The 25118-nt window shown below is 38.5% G+C and overlaps 1 protein-coding gene across 4 annotated transcripts in view; it reads right to left on the bottom strand.

Annotated features, from left to right (window-relative positions):
• The window catches only part of ANAPC10 (anaphase promoting complex subunit 10), a 168641-nt gene that overhangs the window by 50792 nt on the left and 92731 nt on the right, over positions 1-25118 (bottom strand). For 2 of the 4 annotated variants that reach the window (XR_015144168.1, XR_015144165.1), the window contains exon 5: positions 10775-10851. The exons of the other annotated variants lie outside the window; for them this stretch is intronic. The gene's annotated coding sequence lies outside the window, so the exon portion shown is untranslated. The remainder of the gene's footprint in view (positions 1-10774; positions 10852-25118) is intronic. 4 annotated transcript variants of the gene reach the window in all.

The raw sequence follows: 25118 nt of genomic DNA, 5'->3' as shown, positions 1-25118 counted from the left end.
TCTGCATTTCCAACCAGCTCCCGGATGATGCCATTAAGGCTGGCAGACACACTTAAAGTAGCAAGGCATCACATAAAACTATCTCTGGCAAAGCAGACAAGCCATACACACATGAAATAAATAATTCAGGGTATCACTATACAGCAGAAAGTACCCTGGAGTGTCTTTAGCCTTGTTTCTGTTTAAACCTGCTGTGTTTAAACTTGAAAATCACTCAATCAAATTGGACCTCGGTTTCTGTATCTGTGGGAAAGTGACAGGATGACTATCACATCCCCCTCAACTCTTAAATTCTCTCCATGATTAGGGTTAAAATTAATTATACAAACAGGGAGAAGATCAATTTAGACAACTGTCCATTATATTTGTGTAATAAGAAAAGTTATTTCCAATAAAAAATAGACATTCAATAATTTCAAAAATGTGTACAAAATATTGGCTGGAAAAACAATAATACTACATACAATATTATCTTCATTTGTTATATATGTGTGTATACACACATACGTAGAAAAGCCTGAAAGTGTTTGAATTCATTGTTCATTCTAAATTTTCCTGGTTTTTTTTCCTGTACTTTCTCCTATAAACAGGTATATTTTTTATATAAGAAACCCCAAGTCTATGACAGATCATGCTCATCCTTGCCAATCCCTGAGTGTCCCGACACCACCCAGCTGCTCCCCATCTCAGCTGGGAATGGCTCAGTTGGTCCGCGTATCAGAAGCTTCCATCTCATGAGTGAGCAGAATCTGGAAGCAGTTTGTCCAATGCTCCTGGAGGTGAATTGAGACTCCTGGGAATGAGCTACCATTTGATCTCACTGGCCTTCTGCCCAGCTTCTGGTTTTCACCCTAGCTCCCTGCTGGGATAGAAGCCCAGCCTTGAACTTCAGCCAGAAAAGCTGTAGCCCTCACTCCGCCGAATCTTGCCAGCCCAGGAGGCAGACAGTGCGAGGGGTACCACCACCACTACCATCCCAGCCTCCCCAGACACTGGACTGTCCGCTTAGCCCAGGGAGACCTCCCAAGACTGCAGCTCAGATAACAGCTCAGATAACAGTAAATTCTCCCCCAGGCCTGGGACATTAGCCTGCCAAAAGCCTTTTACAAATGACTCCTTTACATTCAGAAGTAGGCTGGAAACACAGCAACCCACTTTGCAGGTTAATTCACTGTATGGAAGAAATAGCAGCTCTAGTTTAAGAGTTGAAATGTACATGCCATTCAATCATCTTGCGATCACCCACTATAACTTTTATCTATGCTTGCTTACATTATGGATGAATTGTGATCCTATAACATTTGGGGGACTTGGTTTCCTCATCTGTAAAGTGACTGGACGATCCTTCAATTAAAATTGTAGATAAATTTCTTTACCAAACAATCATATTCACTTTTCAGACCCATTTTGTTTCTCCCATGGCATTCATACTGCCAAGTATTTTATGGTTAGTGGTGCACATGTGTTTTTCTTCTGCGAGCTCCTTGAAGGCAGAGATTTTGTTTTACTTGTTCTTGTACCCTGAGCTTCTTGCAGAGTTATTAGCTCACAGTGGGCCTCAGTAAGCATTGATTGGACTACAATTATTACTGTATAATAAGAACTAAGTCACAATACCCCAAATACTCTGCTCTTGAGCAAAATAAGTTTTCCTTATAGTTCTTAACAGTTCCTTACACCGGGAAAATGTCATCTTAAGATATGATTTGTAATTTTCAACTTTATCAGGGCAACTTTCAGCTCTTTTGACTCTTTAAGAGTTGGGAAATGGAGGTGGGGAGGGGAAGCCATTATATTTATGGATTAATATAATCCACCTTCTTCAAAAAAGCTTTAGGGCAGTTTGCGACATACCCAAATAGGCAGGAATTGGCAAGCTTTGCCTGATGGATGCTTAGAAGCTCTGAGGCTACTACTCCATGGAGAGAACAAGCCTGCAAGAGTCTGGGTGATGAGGAAAGGAAATAGGTACCAGAGAGAGCACCTGAATGTCTAGATAAACAATAGAAGTGTCAGGCTAGTGGTAGGACTTGAACTAGACTGGAGTCCAAATTTGCTTCAGAGATTCCTTGGGTCTCTTGAACATTTTATAAAATATTTAACTATTAGTGTCCCTTCTTACCTCTAGTCGAGAAACAGGGGTAAGAGTCCAGCTTTGAGAGTCTAGCAGAAGAGACGAAACGATAATTTTTAGAAAAAGGTAAATGCAAGACTCCCATAGAGGTATAAAAATAAACATGTGTTAAAGATTTTTTAACAAATTATATGATATGAGAGAACCAGACAGATGTTATAACCATTCAAAGGAAAAATCTAAACACACATTTATAAGGAGTAAACTAGTCCTGAGTTTAGAGGGCCAAAACTAGCTTTTCCACGTGGGAGAGGAATAAAATCACTAGTAGAATAGACACAACACATGTCTATCAGTTACCTAAAACTTACAGGGACTCTTAAAATAGCTCCATGACAACAAACCAGGCTAGAAATAGGTTATTTGGAAAGGTAGGCTACAGGTGAGACACAATTTTCCATTAAAACAGACTTTTTTTTCTACAGTGTTTACTTGATCTTTCTAACCTAACAGATATTTCAGCCATGCGTTGGCGATAGAACTGTTGTCATTTAATAACTGAATTCTCTCCTGGTATCTGAGACACCGCTAATCCACGGTGTTCACTAAAAAAGAGCCCCATTTTTACATCAGAGATCCCTGTGTGATAGAACTGACCCTATGTTTTCAAAATTTTTGACAACCTGATATTCCGTATTAGACATTCTGCATGCTGGTGCAGAAATGGGACATGGGTTTTCCTTATAAACAAGGCCAAATTATTTTCTCAAAAAAGTAACGATGGGGACCTCCCTGGCAGTCCAGTGGCTGAGACTCTGCCTTCCAGGGCAGGGGATGCAGATTTCATCCCTGGTCAGGGAACAAGGATCCCGCATGCTGGGGGGCAGTGAAGGGCAGGGTGGGGGGAGAGTGGTTAGCCCATGTACAGCAACTAAGACCCAAGGCAGCAAAATAAACAAATATTTCTTTTAAAAAAGTATTGTTGACTCTGCTCATATCTTCAGATGAGTATTCAGTCGAGACCCTAGGGTTGTGTGCCATAAACATGAAAGATAATTTGGGCCTGAGACATTCTGAAGCCTGGTGTTACCAGTCACCGGGCTTCATGCTGCTGCTACTGCTAAGTCACTTCAGTCGTGTCCAACTCTGTGCGACCCCATAGATGGCAGCCCACCAGGCTCCGCCATCCCTGGGATTCTCCAGGCAAGAACACTGGAGTGGGTTGCCATTTCCTTCTCCAATGCATGAAAGTGAAAAGTGAAAGTGAAGTCGCTCAGTCTTCTCCAACTCCTAGCGACCCCATGGAGTGCAGCCTACCAGGCTCCTCCGTCCATGGGATTTGCCAGGCAAGAGTATCAGAGTAGGGTGCCATTGCCTTCTCACTGGGCTTCATACTTGGCAATAATTCCTTTAGGAACAGCATCATCTCTCTGACTGCTCAGAGTGTTTCCATAGGTTGAGAGCCAGTCTCGGTGATGTCTGTGCTCTATGTCAGTCACCCAATAGGTAGAGCTTTCTCCAGCACCACAGTTCAAAAGCATCAATTTTTTGTTGCTCAGACTTCTTTTTTTTAAATTGGAGGCTAATTACTTTACAATATTGTAGTGGTTTTTGCCATACATTCACATGAATCAGCCATGGGTATACATATGTTCCCCATCCTGAACCCCCTCGCACCTCCCTCCCCATCCCATCCCTCAGGGTCATCCCAGTGCACCAGCCCTGTCTCATGCATCAAACCTGGACTGGTGATTTCACATATGATAATATGCATGTTTCAATGCTATTCTCTCAAATCATCCCACCCTCTTCCTCTCCCACAGAGTCCAAAAGACTGTTCTTTACATCTGTGTCTCTTTTGCTGTTTCACAGATAGGGTCATTGTTACCATCTTTCTAAATTCCATACATATGTGTTAATACACTGTATTGGTGTTTTTCTTTCTGACTTACTTCACTTTGTATAATAGGCTCCAGTTTCATCCACCTCATTAGAACTGATTCAAATGCATTCTTTTTATAGCTGAGTAATATTCCATTGTGTATATGTACCACAGCTTTCTTATCCATTCATCTGCTGATGGACATCTAGGTTGCTTCCATGTCCTGGCTATTATAAACAGTGCTGTGATGAACATTGGGGTACACGTGTCTCTTTCGATTCTGGTTTCCTTAGTGTGTATGCTCAGCAGTGGGATTGCTGGGTCATAAGGCAGTTCTATTTCCAGTTTTTTAAGGAATCTCCACACTGTTCTCCATAGTGGCTGTACTAGTTTGCATTCCCACCAAGAGTGTGAGAGGATTACCTTTTCTCCACACCCTCTCCAGCATTTATTGTTTGTAGACTTTTTTGATAGTAGCCATTCTGACCGGTGTGAGATGGTACCTCATTGTGGTTTTGATTTGCATTTCCCTGATAATGAGTGATGTTGAGCATCTTTTCATGCGTTTATTAGCCATCTGTATGTCTTCTTTGGAGAGATGTCTGTTTAGTTCTTTGGCCCATTTTTTGATTGGGTCATTTATTTTTCTGGAATTGAGCTGCTTGTATATTTTTGAGATCAATTCTTGGTCAGTTGCTTCATTTGCTATTATTTTCTCCCATTCTGAAGGCTGTCTTTTCACCTTGCTTATAGTTTCCTTCTTTATGGTATAATTCTCACATTCCTATGACTACTGGAAAAACCATAGCTTTGATTATATGGACCTTTGTTAGCAAAGTGATGTCTCTACTTCTTAGTATGCTCTTGAGAATTCCTTGTTCTACAAGGAGATCAAACCAGTGAATCCTAAAGGAAATCAAGCCTGAATATTCATTAGAAGGACTGATGCTGAAGCTCCTAGGCTTTAGCCACCTGATTCGTAGAGCCAACTGACTGGAAAAGACCCTGATGCTGGGAAAGATTGATGGCAAAAGTAGAAGGGGGAGGCAGAGGATGAGACAGTTGGATGGGATCACTGACTCAATGGAGTGAGTGTGCTGCAATCCACGAGGTCACAAAGAGTCGGACATAACTCAGTGACTGAACAACAACAACAAATTAGTAGAGCAATGGTTTCTCCCTGCGAGATAGGCCCTAGATGCAAAGGCAGAAACGGGTGGGTAGCTGAGCCCTTCCCTCCTAAGGCTCTCTCCCATGACACATGTGCACAGTGAGTTACATACCCCTTGGCCATCCTCCTGCGCCACCCTGGTGGTCTCTCCTATCTTGACCCAGGCGCTGAGCTGCCTTTGTTCTTGTCTCTGAACTTGTTCTGGGGGTGTGTTTCTTTTGGTTTTATCCCTTCAGCTCCCTCCCAGAACCCTACTCCATTCCCTGCTACCCCAGGCCACTCCCTATTCTCAGGAATGCTTCTCTTATCTCTATTCCTGTCAAGACAGCTGGCAGTTTTATTCAGAATCTCAAGACTCCTGTAATCTTGAGCAAGCAGCAGGCTGGGAGGAGGGATTAGGATCCCCTTGGCTAAGCCGGGAGGAGGGGAGGTTCCTACCAAGCAGCCACTCTTAAAAACTACCAGTTGGCTGCCTTGACCATAAAAGCAGTTCAGCCTAGCCTTTGGTGAATGTCTGCTTTTTTTTTTTTTTTAATAGAATTGTGTCTGCATGGACCCACCCGGGTAGGTTGGCTGCAAAATATACATTCCAATAGCTGAATGAGTTGACCTGTTGTATGGGGTTACTTAGTATTGTTCATTTAAATACTGGAGAATGTCTGTCAAATACAATGGTTTTCCTTGTAGCACAGCTGATGTTAAACTGTTCTGACAGTAAGTAGGCAACAACAGGTTCTGCAGCTTCTAAAGGAAAATCCTGGTTTGTGTTAATAAAACCATGTCATCAGCCTGGATAGGGACGCATACTTCACTGTTTCTCATGCTTTGCAGCATCCACCCTGTTTATTTAACAGCAGTATCAAGTTATACAGAAGTGAGCTATGATGCCAAATCAGGACACTACCCTGTTTTATACATTCAGAATTGGAACTCTATGCTCCTCAGAGGAAATTCAGAGGGACACCAGGATTACAGAGCTTAATTCACAGATTCATCCAAAAGATATTCTTTGATTGCATCACTGTACTATAAACTGGAGACACAAAGATGAGTAAGACACAGTCTCTGTCCTGGGACAACTTAAGATTTAGTGGAGGAGAGAGTGCAAATGAATATTACATAGTTTTACAGGATTGATAGGGCTATCGGTCACGGTTGTATTCCTGATGCCTAGGATCCCTAGAAATGTGTGCACTTGAATAGAAATGAAATTCAGTGGTGGTATTATGATATGGCATTATGGAAGCACTAACAAGGGATCTGATGAGAAAATAAAATCAACATAAAATGTCACTTTTTGGTTTTTATTTCTGATATTTTAAAAAATTGAAATAATAAAAGTAACAAATAAAATGTAAAAAAATCATTCAAAATCCCATGACTTCATTATTCTTAACTATTATATTTCTGAATAATAAACACCTGAAACCTGCTCATTTTTCAGATAAAATATATCCTGAGAGCTAATTAGGGAAAAAAGGGTTTGCCTAAGAGCAATGGCTTTTGTTTGGTTTGGTTGTTTCAACTGTAAGTGATAATAAGAATTACTAGATCCTAACTTGGGGCTTCCCTGGTGGCTCAGATGGTAAAGAACATGCCTGCAATGCACGAGACTTGGGTTCAATCCTTGGGTTGGGAAGATCTCCTTGAAAAGGAAATGGCAACCCACTCCAGTATTCTTGCCTGGAGAATCCCATGGACAGAGGAGCCTGGAGGGCTGCAGTCCATGGGGTCGCAAAGAGTCAGACATGACTTAGTTACTGAACAACAACAATAACTTAGTGAATGAGTTGAATCTGTAGAATACATAGTGATCATTATATGATGAGGCAGACGGCTTCTTACATGATTGGATATTAGTACCACAAGAGTTCCTTTCAAGAGGCTCTCCATGGACAACACTTTTCCTACATTCACATCCATTATTGGTTCTGTCAATTTAGCCTTAAGTCATTCACTGAAGTCAATCATAACCACCCCTTCCTCTCAACAAAGACAAGAGAGCTATAAAATTATCTACAGTTAATAAGTCCATGTGTCTTTCCAGGTGAGCCATTTGAAAGACTGTTCTACAAAATTTGCAGGATGTATCTGACTCTCAGAAGACTTTCTTGAACCACAGAAAATATTAAAGATCAATGTGGAAATGCAGATTTTTAATTTTCTTTAAATATCAAAAGGAATGAGTATAAATCTTTTGAAAAAAGAGTCTCTCCTCAGGAATAGCACCCCAAAATTCAACACCAAATTTTTCTCTATCTTACCTCAATCTCTCTGACTTTGCCAAGTCATCTCTTTGTTTCTAAGTTTTCACACCTAATACATTATATCAATCACTGCTGCTGCTACTGCTGCTAAGTCGCTTCAGTCGATCACTAGAAGGTGATGAAAACCAAACTGTGACTAAGGATTAGAGAGGATAAATAAGTTCATAGTTTTAAGAAAAGAATAAGCTACAGATACCAAATTCCTTTAAGGCAAAAAGGCAAACACGAAAATTGTGCCTTCACAGTTTTGACCTATGATTTCTTCACCTCTAAAATGAAGAGTTGAGTTAAATATCTCTTGGGTCCAATGTGGTTTAAAATTCTTCTATCATGTTATTCTATTATTGTAAGAATTATGTCAAGAAAAGAAAGAAAATAGCAGAGAACAAAACAGTACATCTAGGGACTTCCCTGGTGGTCCAGTGGTTAAGACTTTCCCTTCCAGCGCTGGGGGTGTGGGTTCAATCCCTGGTCAGGAAGTTAAGATCCCACAAGATCCCATAGGCCTTGTAGCCAAAAATCCAAAAAAACATAATAGACAGAAGCAATACTGTAACAAATTCAATAAACAGTTTAAAAATGGTCCACATAAAAAACAACTAAAAAAAAAAGTACACTCACAGTAAACATCTCTAAAATCCTTCGAATTTAGCTTCTTCAATAAGAAAGTGAAATCTCAAAAAGGCTTAGTTGGTGGTGAAAAGGCTAAAGCCTTTAGCCTGACTCAGGCCCAAGGTCAAGGAATTAATATAGTCAGAACCACAACAAAGTAGACATTTAGAGTAGTTTGGAAAGGAATTTGCTATTGTATCCACTTTGGTTTTATTCAAAGCCATAGAAAAATTACTTCAGAGCAATTTTTAAACTGTGTTTAATAATGAAATATCAACATAGATACAGTATTAGGCATTCCTCTAGGCTATTCATATGCTTGCTTCTTGGGTGGCTGAAGGCCCTCAGCTTCCAGTGTCTTTGAGGTGTGTATTAATGGCTTAGTACAATGAAGTATCTTAATGGCACATTTACTGAAGCACTTAATCTACTCCTTGAGGGTGAAGAGATCAAGTGCATCCCTGTTAAAGCAAGAGGCTTGCTAGAGGTGGTAGAGTGGCTGCTGCAGCCTGGGATCCATAGACTCACCCTGTGGCTTGTTGATAACCTCAACTTGTCAAAGTTATAACTTGTCACTCCCGCATTTTGAGTTAGAACCAAGACGTTTCATCAATACCTGTCAATCCACACCCAGCAAAGAAAGCAATACAGTGTCAAGTGAAGGATTTAATTTAACGAGCTGGCCATAAAGCTGTCATGGGTTGTTTTTCCTCAGCCTCCCTTCTTTCACCACTTCTCAAGCCAAATCCAACCAAATACACAGGGTTCAACATCGTTCTGAGTTGAAAGAAATCCCCACAGACTTCTACCAATCTGTATAACCTACTAGAGAACTGGCTGGCCAATAGGGCTCCAGCTTCTTTGACTGTTAAGAGATTAAACTAAATGGTGCCTAGAGCTAACATTCCATAATTCTATCTCATTTTTCCCCCCTTTGGGTAACCAGTAGCTTGAAGAACCCTGAGTAAAGCTGAATTTTCGGCTTTCGCCTCAAGGAAATTTGATTTCACTTTTTTTTGAAATAAAATCTCGACAGTACAAAAAAGTTGAAGGTACCTATTTTAGCTTGATTTCGTAAGGTGGTATTTAAAGAAGGAAACTAGAAATGGCTGCTATTTAAAGAAGTGGTCATATAGAAAAAAAGAATAAAAGTTATAACTGAAAGTGAAAACTGTTCTCAATGAAATAAGGCCACATATGAGTGCATCTTCTTTTTAATGTAGGTATAAATATAATGCCTGTGTCCCTATGTTAGAAGTGGGCTTAGAAAGAAGGGGCCCCTGTAAAGGGATTGCTTTCTTTCTCTTTTTCCTTTCTTTACTTTCTCATATATATTTTTTTAGTACAGTTGATTAACAATGTTGTATTAGCTTTAGGTGTATAGCAAAATTATTCCATTATACATATACATGTATCTGTCCTTTTTCAAATTCTTTTCCCATTCAGGTTATTACAGAATATTGAGCAGAGTTCCTTGTGCTATATGGTAGATCTTTGTTGGTTACCTAGTTTAAATATAACAGTGTATACCTGTCAATTCCAAATGCCCATATCTATCCCAATCCATCTAGACGGGTAGTATACAAGAAACTTGGTTTTATACCAAGGGTCTAATGTGGAGATGGAATGGGTTTAAAGAGTGGATTCTGTAACCAAGTTGAATAACTTAACTTTTAAGCTGCAAAGGACAGTGAAGTTAAGCTAAGTTGTACAGAAGCAACTGAATGCCTTCTCCATGAAATAGTCTACTCTTCAGTTGCAGTAGGATTAAAGTAGTTATTTCAAAGTTTCTTCAACTCTCCTTTTTCAGTGATTCCTGGAACTTTCAAAGACTTACCCAAATGAAACACATGTCCAGTTCGAAGGCAAATCTACCACAGAAAAAGCCTCCTTTCACACCCAGGTCTATCTCACCTCAGCCAGTTTATCCAAGATTCTGGCCTTTCAGATTTCTGAGCTCAAATTTTCATTTCAACTACTCCACCTCCTAGAAATACCTAATGGACTATTAAAGAATTGGCAATGAGTAAAAGAAATATTTCATAACTAGTATTTGTATTTTGGTTAGAAAAATTCACAGGTTATTTTAATTCCCAGCTATAGAGCAGTTGGGACTAGAATTTTTTTTTTTTATCTAGCTTTTTCCCAGACTTCCTGCAAATCATTAAAAATGTATCCCCAGTTGGGACTACAGTTAATTAACGGTTCTTTGCAAAATTCATCTGTAAAGATTCAGTATAAAATACATTTTATTTCCCATTTTGCTTGCTTGCGACCTCATAGACTGTAGCCCGCCAGGCTCCTCTGTCCATGGGATTCTCCAGGCAAGAATACTGGAATGGGTTGCCATTTCCTTCTCCAGGGGATCTTCCCAACCCAGGAATCAAACCTGGGTCTCCTGCATTGCAGGCAGATTTTTCACCAACTGAACTACAAGGGAAGCCTTCCCATTTTGCTTGTGATCCTAAATTATTCGGTGCCTTTGCTTAGGCTAATCTTGACCTAATTCTCATAAAAATAAACACAATGGTGTTCGAGTTCACAACCTTTGGGCACCATGGTTGTATTCTTGGAGCTAACACAGTTCTTGTGTAATGACACAGGAATATGAAGAATACCAAAGTTCTAGAAAGAAGCAAGCAGAAGTGAGTTCATCCCCACATAACTTCCATTAATGAAGCTGTTGACATCTTACAATTTTGAATTAAAACTCTCCCTCTGTATCATGTTGAAATATTCTTTGAAGCTGTCATTTATTATATGCTTACCATTCAGCAGGAATCAGTTAAATGCTTGTTTAGTGATGAAGGGTCCCCTTAGCTCATTCACACTTGGTCTTGTACTTCTGAGACCCAGAACATACACAGAAAAGGAAAGCAAAGTCAGTTAATGGTAGACTGTTATCAACTACTGATTGTCCCTCAAACAACCTTTATAGTTCTAATGATTCCATAAAGTTTCAAAAAAATCAGTATTAGAGATGGGCTTCCCAGGTGGTGCTAATGATAAAGAACCCACCTGCCAATGCAGGAGATGTAAGAGATGCAGGTTCCATCCCTAGGCGGGGAAGGTCCCCTGGAGGAGGGCATGGCAACGCATTCTAGTATTCTTGCCTGGAGAATTCCATGGACAGAGCAGCCTGGCGGACAGAGGACCCTATACGGTCTATAGGATAGGGTCTAAAGAGTCGAACACGACTTAGCACACACACACACACACATGCATGAAAACCCAAGAATCTATATTTAAATGGAAGTCTTTCATTGGCAGTTGGTCAAGGAATAAGTTGAAATAAGGAAAAACTGCTAGATGAACAGTCAGAAGACTTATGTCATTTACTATCTGCGGTTTCAGCTTCCTCTGTATTATGGGGTGACCTACATTATCTACCTGACAAATTTGTTTTAAACATCTACATGAGGCAATGGGCATAAATATTCTTTGTAAACAATAAAGGACCTTATAAAATATTTGAATTATTCACTTCCTGTGTACAGAAAATGGAATAAATTTTTCAAAGAAAATTTTATTAAAGATTTTCAAAAGAACTGCAAAAGATTCCTCATAAAATTTTGTACCCTTCTTATCGGAAACATAAGGGAAGAGGGTACTGAAGGAGTAGCTGCCCAAGAAATCAAATAGAGCTCAAAATGTGGCTTCAGAGAGCACCCTGAAAATACTTGAATCTTTCTAAGAAAGTTTGGAGAAAAGAGATTCACAGTTTTCCACAAGACCTTTAATTTAATTACGGATTTCTAAAACTACAAAACAGTAAAATATTCATGCAAGCAGAACTATTTATTGGTCACCCCAGGGCACTTGTCCTTAGACTGGCCCCTTCTTGCATTTACAATGTTGTTGGACACCTGTGAAATTCTGAAGGCAAAAGAAAACATCTGCTCACACCCCTAAATCATGCTTCTGGGTCCTATGAGCCAATGTTATTATTAACTTGTTAATAATTATTATAATATTATCGCAGCGGGATTTAGCTTAGATCACATATAGATGCCAGTGGTAAACTGCATAGAGGAAGCATTATGGTAATTGAGATTATACTTACTCATTTATGATTTATTGCTAATCTAATGAAGGGCCCCTAAATGTCTAAGTGCCCCCAAGCCCAGAATTATGGAAACAGGCCAACATAATTAAACACAAGCCCCAGTCAGAAATATAAATAAAAATTCAAGATGAAATTTGGAGATATGTGAATTTCTCTAAGAAAACTTGAGGGAAAGCAATCCCTTGCTCTTTACAAGGCTCTGTTAAAATGAAATCACTTGATTTCAAAGTTGTTAAGTTCACAAAACAGTCACACAAGCATCTTCTCTAAGTCACAGAGAGAAATAGAAGTGAATAATTTTCTCTGTATTGGATCAATTTTTCCTCCTGCCTATCTCTCTGTCCCTCCATTCTCCCTTCTTTCTCCTTTTCTGAAAAGCAATGAGTTTAATCTGTAAAGAAATAGGATGTTTCCTGTAGCCTAGGCAATTCATTATATTCTTTATCTTTGTGTACCAATCCTGCACCCGCCCCTCTCTCCTAACATTAGTGATGTGGGGAGGGTTTTATTTGGTTAGGTCAAAGGTGAGAATCCCAGGACAATATTGTCCTTTTAATAGTCTTTGGTATGACAGAAACCATAGAACCAGAGGCTATACATATCTATCTTATCCACACATACCATCAGCAGCAATAAGTATTCTACCATGGTCAGAGGCAGCTTATTTTTACAAGTATTCTGCCCTCCAGCCACTCTTGTATCCTGATGAACCAGTCTGCTTTTCACTGCTCATCCATCCAGTCTTTTCCTGTTTCACATTTTACTGTTTGTAAATCGAAATCAGTTAAATTCTACATTTTATAACAGCTACATCAATCTTTCTGATGCTCTAGTAATATTAAGTTACTGCTATGTGGTATTCAGAGACCCTGATGCTGGGAAGGATTGAAGGCAAAAAGAGAAGAGGGTGGCAGAGGACGAGATGATTAGATACATCACCGACTCAATGGACATGATTCAGAGCAACCTCCGGGAGATAGTGAAGGACAGGGAAGCCTGGTGTGCTACAGTCCTTGGGGTCTCAAACTGCTGGACATGACTTAGCGACTGAACAACAACAAATCCAAACTAGAGGATATAATATAGAACAATGGAATCTCCCCCCATCCCTGTTTCTAACAACAACAACACACACACACACACACACACATGCTAAGTTGCTTCAGTCATGTCCAACTCTTTGAAACCCTGGAGACTACAGCCCACCAGGCTCCTCATCCATGGGCTTCTCCAGGCAAGAATACTAGAGTGGGTTGCCATTTCCTCCTCCAGGGAATCTTCCTGACCCAGGGATCAAACCCACATCTCTTAAGTTTCCTGCATTGGTTGCTGCTAAGTTGCTTCAGTCTTGTCCGACTCTGTGAAACCCCATAGACGGCAGCCCACCAGGCTCCCCCGTCCCTGGAATTCTCCAGGCAAGAACACGGGAGTGGGTTGCCATTTCTTTCTCCAATGCATGAAAGTGAAAAGTGAAACTGAAGTCGTTCAGTCGTGCCCGACTCCTAGCGACCCCATGGACTGCAGCCTACCAGGCTCCTCCATCCATGGGATATTTCAGGCAAGAGTACTGGAGTGGGGTGCCATTGCCTTCTCCAATATATATGTGTGTGTATATATATATATATATATATATATATATGACAGAGAGAAGACAGCTCCTTCATAATTACTTAGAATATTCAACTCAGTTCTAGTAACTGTGAAATCTCGTCAAGCTAATCAATCTGTTTTCCTCATTCTAAAAAGGGGATAATGATAATTATAGGATATAGTGGGGATTAACTACAATAATACATCAAGAATGTTTTATCATAACCACTAGCACAAAAAAAGTGCTCAGTGATTATTAAGGTTTTTTTTTGGCCATGCTGAACAGCTTGTAGGATCTTAGTTCCCTGACCAGGGATTGAACTGGTGCCCTCTGCAGTGGAAGCACAGAGCCCTAACCACTAGACCACCAGGGGAGCCCCAAATGTTAACTATTTTTAATGCTGTGAGGACAAGAGGGAGTCTGTACAAAGAGTCAAGTCGAGTACCCAGCCTAAGTAAACATGCGAAAGAATCTGGGCCCTCTATATGCCAACCCTTCCTTCCTCTTTGCCTATTCTAGGATTAAGAGAGATTGTGTGAACAAGATCACTCAACAGTAATGCTTGTAGTCAGCATGAACAAAGAACGTCCGCAGAATATTTGGTTGCAAAAACATTTAATAGGGACTTTTTAACACAAAACAGGATTCAGATATATCCTGCTGTTATTCTGGATAATCTAGAATTATTCCCCACGTTGGAAATAGCATGATCACTGGGTAGGTTAAAATTCTGAAGTGACTTAGCATAGCATAGCATAGCATGCGACATTTTTAACAGGCATGAGGAAACAGAGTCTAATATGGAAATAACTAAATCTTAGCAGTAGTTGAAGTAACTTACTCCTTTCTTTATCTCATTAGGATGGAAAACTATCTTTTTGCTTGACACATACACATGACGATGACAAATGCCCTGTGTATCTTCCATTAAATGAAATAAAATACACAGTACAACGTCACTATGGTGACAATCTCTTTTATAATCATTTTTATGATGAAGTGTCTCAGATATATACTTTCAAAAATATAAAGAATATAATAAGCCCCTGGGTATACACTATACAGCTTAAGTAATAAAGCATTACAAATGTAATTGAAGCCCTAATGATCTCATTCTCAGTTTCTCTTTCCCCTGGACCCCAACATACTCACCATACTGAATTTGGCATTATTTATTCACATGGGATGTAGTCTCAGGGTTACTTTCTCAGATCAAGATAAAAGGGCCATGCTTTTATCAGCCTTCAGAGTTATTCTCCTTGTGCCTCTGAGTTGAATTTATGATGTGGCAAAGGTCTAGTAGTATCAGAATCAGGTACTATTTTTTAAATTAAATCAAAAGAGGGAAAATATGCCATTTTAAAGCCACTCCAACTGTGAAAAGTCAGTGATATTTATAAAAAAACTTTGTAGGCGTGGAAAGAATTCAAGATTTGAGTTTCAACAATATGGCAGACTATACATTAAAAACCCTCCAGCTACATCAACTGGAAATGCTGGGAAATTTTGCATAAACTTAAAAAAATGCACAGCTAAGCTCACATATTATAAAAGAAAAATATCCAGGTGCCAGGAATAATGAAGCTACTTCAAACTGGACTGGCAATGAGGTTACCCTGTGCTTGCCTCAGAGGGGAGTGGTGAGGAATAGCTGCAATCTAGGACTTCGGTTTTTAAGGGAAAGCAAAGGATAGATAACTTGGCTCCTGAAAATAGAGAACTGAAACTAAGATCCCCACATAAAATTGGAAGGTCTAAACACTCAGTTGAGGGGAAGAACTCTGCCCACACAGCAAACGAAGGCAATAGACAATAGGGAAACCCGTTTTCCTGTGCTTGGGCTCTGAGTGGGTAAAATAAATCTCTTGAGAATTCAGAATATGGCCTTGCACAACAGAGGACAGAATTTATATCACACGTCATCTACGGAGCCAGAAGCCATATACATATCTTATTGTCGTTTAGTCCCTCAGTCGTGTCGGACTCTTAGCGACCCTATGGACTGTAGTCCATCGGGCTCCTCTGTCCATGGGATTCTCCAGGCAAGAATACTGGAGTGGGTTGCCATGCCCTCCTCCAGGGCATCTTCCCGACCCCGGGACTGAACCTGCCTCTCCTGTGTGTCCTGCATTGGCAGACAGATTCCTTACCAGTGAGCCATGAGGGAAGCCATATATATAATAGGCAGATTCAGTAGCCAAATAACAGATTAAAACTGAAGATATTAACACAATAGAAATAGATGATAGAGACTACTAAAGAATTATGACTAAAAGAATTATCATATAACTAATTAGTCTAAGTGAAAAAGTAAAAGTGTTAGTTGCTCAGTTGTGTCTGACTCTTTGTGACCCCATGGACTATAGCCCACCAGGCTCCTCTGTCCATGGACTTCGCCAGGCAAGAATACTGGAGTGGATTGCCATTACCTTCTCCAGAGGATCTTCCTGACCCAGGGTCCACACTGCAGGCAGATTCTTTACAGTCTGAGCCACCAGGGAAGCCCAATTAGTCTAAATCTCCTCCAAATTCTGATAACTACTACAAATTCTGCATTCCTTAACAAATAATGAAAAGTAGATGAGCAGCTGTTAAGGGAAAGATTAATAAGTGCATTTTGAGTAAAGGTCAGAGCAAAACCAGAAATTCAGTTCAGTCACTCAGTTGTATCCGATTCTTTGCGACCCCATGGACTGCAGCATGCCAGGCTTCCCTGTTCATCACCAACTCCTGGAACTTACTCAAACTCATGTCCATCACATCGGTGATGCCATCCCACCATCTCATCATCTGTCGTCCCTTTCTCTTCCCGCCTTCAATCCTTCCCAGCATCAGGGTCTTTACCAACAAGTAGGTTCTTCACATCAGGTGGCCAAAATATTGGAGCTTCAGCTTCAGCATCAGTCCTTCCAATGAATATTTAGGACTGATTTCCTTTAGGATGGACTGGTTGGATCTCCTTACAGTCCCAGGGACTCTCAAGAGTCTTCTCCAACACCACAGTTCAAAAGCATCAACTCTTTGGCGCTCAGCTTTCTTTATAGTCCAACTCTCACATCCATACATGACTACTGGAAAAACCATAGCTTTGACTAGATGGACTTCCACTGGTGAAGTAATGGCTCTGCTTTTTAATATGGTGTCTAGGTTGGTCATAGCTTTTCTTCCAAGGAGCAAGCATCTTTTAATTTCATGGCTGCAGTCACTATCTGCAGTGATTCTGGAGCCTCCCAAAATAAAGTCTCTTACTGTTTCCATTGTTTCACCATCTATTTGCCATGAATTGATGGGACCAGATGCCATGATCTTAATTTTTTGAATGTTGAGTTTTAAGCCATCCTGGTGACACAGTCAGTAAAGCATCTGTCTACAATGTGGGAGACCTGGGTTTGATCCCTGGGTTGGGAAGATTCCCTGGAGAAGGAAATGGCAACCCACTCCAGTACTCTTGCCTAGAAAATCCCATGGACGGAGGAGCCTGGTGTCCATGGGGTTGCAAAGAGTCGGACACGACTGAGTGACTTCACTTTCACTTTTTCACTCTCCTCTTTCACTTTCATCAAGAGGCTCTTTAGTTCCTCTTCACTTTCTGCCGTAAGGGTGGGGGTCATCTGCATATTTGAGGTTATTGATATTTCTCCCCGGAGAAGGCAATGACAGATATTTCTCTCAGTGATCTTGATTCCAGCTTGTGCTTCATCCAACCCAGCATTCTGCATGATATACTCTGCATAGAAGCTAATTAAGCAGGGTGACAATATACCACCTTGACCTACTCCTTTCCCAATTTGGAACCAGTCCATTGTTCCATATCCAGTTCTGACTGTTGCTTCTTGACCTGCAATACAGGCTTCTCAGGAGGCAGGTAAAGTGGTCTGGTATATAAAGAACTAAATTTTCACCACTGAATTATTTTGAAACCATGTAATAATATACAGTTGTGAAAGCACTTAAGAGTTAACTACTGCAAGGAAAATGACCTCCTCTTGGAAATGTGTAAATTGAGGCTCTTTCTTCAAAAGTACCTGAAAAATACAGAGCAAGCAACCACCTATACAGGACCTGGAGAATATAATCTATAAATTAGAACTAACACGGTAGTTTGAAAGTTGGGAGAGGTGGTGAAGCAAAGTGTTATACTCTTCTTTAAAATTTTCCCTATATATAACTATTTGCAATGCTTATAAATTAATGATCAATATATTCACCATTTTCTCCTTGCCTAATTTATTCTTCTGAGGCCCCCATATAATAGACACCTATATAAATATCTCAGCATGATATCAATATGTTTGTTTAAATCAATGTCTACACTTAAAATTTCTGCCTAGCCACATTTAAAACAGACAATGAATCTTGTCTGTTTTATATTTCCAGTCATTTCCTGTCACTTCCTATATTGGTCTCTCATCACAGCACACCTGGGTTTCTCATTTAGTCATCAAATATTTGACTGTAAGCTTATCATTTATTAAGTACCCTTGTTATAGACACTATATTATTTTAAAGCATACAGAAACTATCTTTATTGCCTCCAATGCTTCCTGCTCCAGTTGAATCTTACTGATTTAATCCTCAAAAAACATGTACCTATCTATTCAAAATGTACCATCTATTCAATATGCAAAATGTACCCATCTATACAAAACATGTACCTATCTATTCGACACTCACCTATCTGTTCAAAATTCAACAGTTGTTTCCCTGAAGGAAGATACAGGTCAAACTTCCTACTTGCATTGGTTTGGGCTGCAATTCATGGGGTCACAAAGAGTCAGACACGACTGAGAGACTGAACTGAACTGATCTTTCAAATAAGCCATATGGATTTTTTCCTACCAGAGAGTCAAAGTGTATGAAAAAAACATATATTTACAAAAAACATGTAAGAAATATAAGGATATGAAATGACAGAAAGAAAAGGAATGGAAAAAGACATAACATTTAAATACTAATCAAAGGAAAACAAGCATAGCTTTATTAAATCAGACAAAGCAGACTTTATGGCAAAAAAAATGACTAGAGACAAAAAAGTATACTTTATAATACATGGTTTGATTGTTCAGAGAGAAATAGTAACAGAGCCTCAAAATATATAAAGATAAAATTGACAGGATTACTAGAAAGATTAGGCAAGTCCACAATCATGTGGAAGATTTTCATACAACTTTCTTACTAATGGATAGAATTAGCAGACAAAGTAATCAGAATATATAATATTGGACAACACAATAAACCTGACCTAATATATATATATGGAGCATATATGATATATATGGAGCAATCTATATATATATATATATATATAATTTGTATGAGACATGAATAAAAATTTGAGCACATGCTGGGCTATTAAAGCAAGTTTCAACAAACTTCAAAAAATGTTTTCCTTTCACAGGGTGACTGTGCTAGAAATGAATGATAAAAGAATATTTTGAAAATTACCAAATATTTGGACAGAAAATTAAGCAATGTACTTCTAAATAAATGATGGGTCAAAGAGAAACCTTTTTACAAAAGTTAGAAAATATTCTAACTGAAGATATGTATTAAAACATATTAAACCAACCAGAGCTGTACAAGTCCAAAGAAAATAGAAGAAAATAATAAAAAGCAGAAATTAATAAAGTAGAAAATAATAAAAAGCAGAAATTAATAAAAATAGAACAAATATACATAATAGAGAGGATAAAACTAAAATTTAAGTCTTAGAAAAGACTAACAGAACTGATAAGTTTCTACTGAGGCTGACAAGAAGAAAATTGAGACATCACATATAACAAAGTCAGGAATGATGAGGGATCTACCACCACAGATCCGACAGACATTCTAAATATCGTAAAATGACACTATGAATAACTTATGCCAATAAATTTGAAAATATAGATAAATGGATAAATTCCCAATAAAATACAAATTACCAAAACTTACACAAAAAGAAGTACAAAAATCTGAATAGTTCTCCATCTATTTAAAATTAACGATCAAACCTATAATTATGCCTTCACAGTGAATTTTATAAAGCATTTAAGAAACCATTCATCTTACACAAACTCTTCCAAAAAACAGAAAAATTTAAAAACTTTCCCATTTGTTTTATGAAACCAAAAACATGACAAGGACAGTACAAAGAAAGGAATCTCACAGGTCAACTCACTCATGGTGAAAAAGTCTTAAACTAATTTTTAGCAAATCCAGTGATTCACATGTAGGATTTATTCCAGGACAGATGATTAATTTAACACTCAAAAATCATCTAATATAATTCAACATACTATAAAATAGAGAAAAAAAATCTTATGGTTATTTCAATAGGTGCAAGGAAAGCATCTTATACATTCAATATTCATTCATGATTTAAAAACAAATAAAAGAATTATTAATCTAGAAATACAAGGGACTAGCATTGATTTTATCAATATTAAGTATTTCTCTGAAAAAAATATAAAAAACCTAAGCAAACATATAAAACAGGGAAATCTTGAAAGCTTTGCCATTGGGACCAGAAATAAGATAAGAATGACTGCTTTCAATGTGACTTCAATACACCACAGGAGGATGTAGCTAGTATGAAAAGGAAATAAAATAAGTAAAAGTATAAGAAAAAAAAAAGAAACAAAATAGCCATCATTTAGAAATGTAAAAAGAATCTACAGAAAATTCTAATTAGAGGTAAGTAATAAATTTGCTAGATATAAAGTGAAAATAAAAAATTAATTTTACTTCTATTTACCAAAATAAATTTTTTAAAAGTATCATCCATAATATCATCAAAAATACCAAATTCTTAGAAGTAAATCTACAAAACATGTACAAGATGTCTCCCTAAAAATGTATAAAACATCATCAAAAGAAATTAAAGACTTAAATACAAGGGAGTTTTTAGTGACTTAGAAGACAATATTGTAAAAGCATGTTGTTGTTCAGTCACTAAGTCATGTCCGACTCTTTGTGATCCCATGAAGTGCAGCATAATTATCAAATTGATCTATAGATTCATAGCAATCCCAAGAAAAATTCTACCCAGTTTGTGTGTGTTTGTGTCCACACATGCACGCATGTACCCTGATAAGCTGAATTCAAAATGTATATAATAATAATAATGAAAAATGTCAAGAATACTTGAGAGAGTGTTAAGAAGGAACAGACTGTACTTGATATAGCTATACCTGATATCAAACTGTTACAACCCAACAATAATAAGACAGTATGTTTTTGGTACAAGAGACAAATGGGATTGTGTAGGGAATGCAAAAACATACCATACACATACAGACACTTGATTTGAAATACAGGTGACATTGTAGAGCAATGGGAAATTATGGTCTTCAATGAGTGGTGCTGGGTCAATGTATATGGAAGAAAAAATTGAAATTTAACTCATCATCTAAGATGGATTGCACACTTAAGTCTACACAACAAAGCAAATAAAGCTTTTAGAAGATAATATAAGAGAATATCTGTACAATTCTCAGGTTGGAAAAGCCTTCTTACTGCACAAAAATCACTAAACATCATGGAAAAGATTAATAAATTGGTTTATATTAAAAGTGAGAATTTCTGTTCATTAAGAGATCCCATCTTTAAGAGAATGAAAAAGGAAAACCATAGAGTAGAAGACAGTTACAACACTGATAACTGTCAAAGCATTTATAACCAGAATATGTGAAGCACTTTTATAAATCAACAAGGAAAACAAGATAAAAATTTTAAATGAATAGACTAGAATACTTCACAAAAGACATTATCCAAATTGACAACATATGAAAAGTGGCGTGATCTCGTTAACTACTACGAACAGAAAATTAAAACTACAATAAGACAACACTACATTCATCAAAGTGGCTACAATTTAAAAGACCAACAATACTAAATTGCTGAGTAGATGGAGCAGCAGAGACTCATACCCTGCTGTTGACATGTGAATGATTACATGCACTTTTGAAAATGATGATGAGTCAAAAGACAGGTAGTAGAATTTCGTAACAGCATTATTTGTAATAGCTTCAAATGGGAAAACACAATAACAAACATCAGTAGAATGAGTAAACAAATTACTGTCGATTCCTACAAGAGGGGCTTCCTTGGTAGCTCAGCAGTAAAGAATCTGCCAGTGCAAGAGATGTGGGTTCCATCCCTGGGTCCCGAAGATCCCCTGGAAAAGGAAATGGCAACCCGTTCCAGTGTTCTTGCCTGGGAAATCCTATGGAAAGAGGGGCCTAGCAGGCTACAGTCCATGGGGCCACAAAACAGTTGGATACAAGTTAGAGACTAAACAAAAACAATATTTCAACAATAGAATACTAGATATATAGCAGTAAAAATGAACAGACTACAGCTATAAGATACAGTAATATGAATATATATTACAAAAATCATGCTGAGTAAAAGGAAACCAACACAAAAGAAAATATACTGCACATTGTATGTATTAATACATATGGATATTACATTAGGGGTAGAGGTCAATCTTAGAGGGAAGGAAGGGACAGTGGTTGAGATGGCACATGAAGAGGGCTTCAAGGAGGTACTTTAGCCGTTGGCATGGATATGGGTGTCCACTTTGACCTAATTCATTGAGCTAGTGTTTGGTGCATTTCACTGTATACACATTATGCTACACACACACACACACACATACAACTAAAAAGGAAAAAAGCTCGTAAAACCTTTAGCCAAAGATTACACAGATAGGGTTTAGGTGCTCATATAATTCCTACATTACTGAGTTACTTCCTTTTAGCTTGTAAATAATAGAAAATTTCACACATTAAAAATCTCTTGTATTCACTAGCTATACAAAGCGGAGAAGGCAATGGCACCCCACTCCAGTACTCTTGCCTGGAAAATCCCATGGACGGAGGAGCCTGGTAGGCTGCAGTCCATGAGGTCGCTGAAGTCGGACTGAGCGACTTCACTTTCACTTTTCACTTTCATGCATTGGAGAAGGAAATGGCAACCCACTCCAGTGTTCTTGCCTGGAGAATCCCAGGGACAGAGGAGCCTGGTAGGCCATCTATGGGGTCGCACAGAGCCAGACACAACTGAAGCGACTTAGCAGCAGCAGCAGCAGCAGCTATACAAAGAGCATATGCAAAATTGTTTCTATTATTTAAATCAAGAAACTGTGCTTGCACTATATCATTCTTCATATCACTAGTATATTTCATGATATAAATCTTAAAAGATATTTCATATCTTTAAAAGGGATTATAGTACGAATGGATTTCCCTGGTAGCTCAGGCAGTAAAGAATCTGCCTGCAATGCAGGAGATCCAGGTTTGATCCCTGGGTCAGGAAGATCCCCTGGAGAAGGGAACAGCAACCCACTCTAGTGTTCATGCCTGGAGAATTCCATGGACAGAGGAGCCTGGTGGGCTACAGTCCATGGGGTTGCAAAGAGTCAGACACGACTGAGTGACTAACACACACACATAGTATGAATAATACGGTTTCAAAGACTTCTTCATTTCTAAAAGAAGTCTTTATTTTTTAATCTAAAAGTAATTAGATGTAAGACAAGCACAAATTGGACCCAAAGGACTCAAGTTGTATTTCTACTAAATGATGACTTTGTTTAAACACATAACACATCCAAAAACTCAAATATTTTTATAATGGCCACTTGAGAGCCTTATTTAGAGCTGTGTATAATTTCTGATAGTTTTGCTTTCAAGTGGATTTTTCTAAGAATTCCCTTTATTATCTAAATCTCTGGAACGAAAGGAGAGAACCTGAAACAATGACTGGGCATTTCTGTGGTTCCACAAGAATCATCCACTGAGCAATTCCCTTTGGAAAAGCACAGATTTCCACCCAACTGTTCACCCCAGGCAAACTTCTGACAGTCTTCTTCAAGGTCCAATCTTAATTAAGACAAATGTTAAATAAATCTTTTGATTTACATAAAACTAGTTTAAAAAAATAGTTTAGTTCCATAGTCTCCTTCACAACTTACAATGGTGGTAGGTGTTAGGCTACCATATTGCATCTTTTCTCTTCCAAAGTTTTAATAAAAATATAGCATTTGGAAATGACATGGAGAAAAGGGAACCCTCTTGCTCTGTTGGTGGGAATGTAAATTGAAACAGCTACTATGAAGAAGACTATGATGATTCCTTAAAAAACTAGGAATAAAACTACCATATGACCAAAAAATGCCAGTACTGGGCACACACCCTGAGAAAAACATAATTGAAAGAGATGTATGTACCTCAATGTTCACTGCAGCACTTTTTACAATAGCTAGGACATGGAAGATGATTCATCCATTGACAGATGAACGGATACAGAAATTGTGGTACGTAAATACAATGGAGTATTACTCAGCTATAAAAAAGAATGCATTTGAGTCAGTCCTAATGAGGTAGATGAACCTACAGCTACTGTAGAGTGAGAAAGAAAAAGACAAATATTGTATATTAAAGCATGTGTATGGAATCTAGAAAGACAGCACTGATGAATCTATTGTTGCGAGGCAGCAGTGGAGATGCAGACATAGGGAAGAGACTTGTGGGCACAGTGGGGGAAGGGGAGGGTGGGATGAATGGAGAGCAGCAAGGAAACATGTATGTTACTATATGTAGAACAGCCAGCCAGCAGGAATTTGCCGTGTGACACAGGGAGCTTGACCCAGTGCTCTGTGGAATGAGGTGGGAGATAGCAAGCAAGTTCAAGAGGGAGGAGACAGATGCATACCTGTGACTGATTCATGTTGATGTGCGGCAGAAACCAGCACAATATTTTTAAAGCAATTATCTACCAATAAATTTTCTAAAAAATAATACAGCATTAAATATAAGAGGAATATAAGGGTATAAAACTAGTTACCCATATCCAACAGGGTAAGATTAAACTTTCACCCCATTCTGCCCTACCTTTCTTTCATCCTAAATTAACACGTTACTAAAATTAAAACCCTGCTTACTGTAATCTGAATATAATCTCCTCAGTCCTCCACAAATGCAGTTTTCCATGCCTAAAATGCCCTCTCATTTATCTCTACTTAAAATTGCACAAACTGGACCCAAATTGGAAATTTGGTCCAAATTGGATCCACTGTTCTAGAACCAGTGTATAAATTTAGAAACACTTCCTCCCTATTCCTGATGACTCCCAACTAAAAGGAAACTTAGTTCCTTTACTCTGAGCCACTCTCTACCCCGATACTCCATCCCTGAGGAGGTAAACATTTGATTTGTAAATATAGGAAAAATAAAATTCCATCCTCCTTCTAGGGAGCCTCCTGACTCATTCAGTGCAGCCAGTTATGACCTGAATCTTAAGGATTCATTATTAGAAAAGCCCAAATTAGCTAAGACTTAAAAACACATCCATCAATCTGTAGTCTGTCAAGAAAGAAGGTGATACTCTGACCTTTACCTTCACTATTTCTCAACTTGTACATAAGCTGGCAAGAAGGCCTCTTTAGATACCCTACGTGCATGAATTTCTC

The sequence above is a fragment of the Bos grunniens genome, chromosome 17, assembly GCF_055505025.1.
Source record: "Bos grunniens cultivar Pamir isolate PY7600 chromosome 17, Bosgru_T2T1.0, whole genome shotgun sequence".
Classification (NCBI taxonomy): domain Eukaryota; kingdom Metazoa; phylum Chordata; class Mammalia; order Artiodactyla; family Bovidae; genus Bos; species Bos grunniens.
Note: the sequence above shows the minus strand (reverse complement) of the source record. Positions and strands in the feature narration are given on the sequence as shown.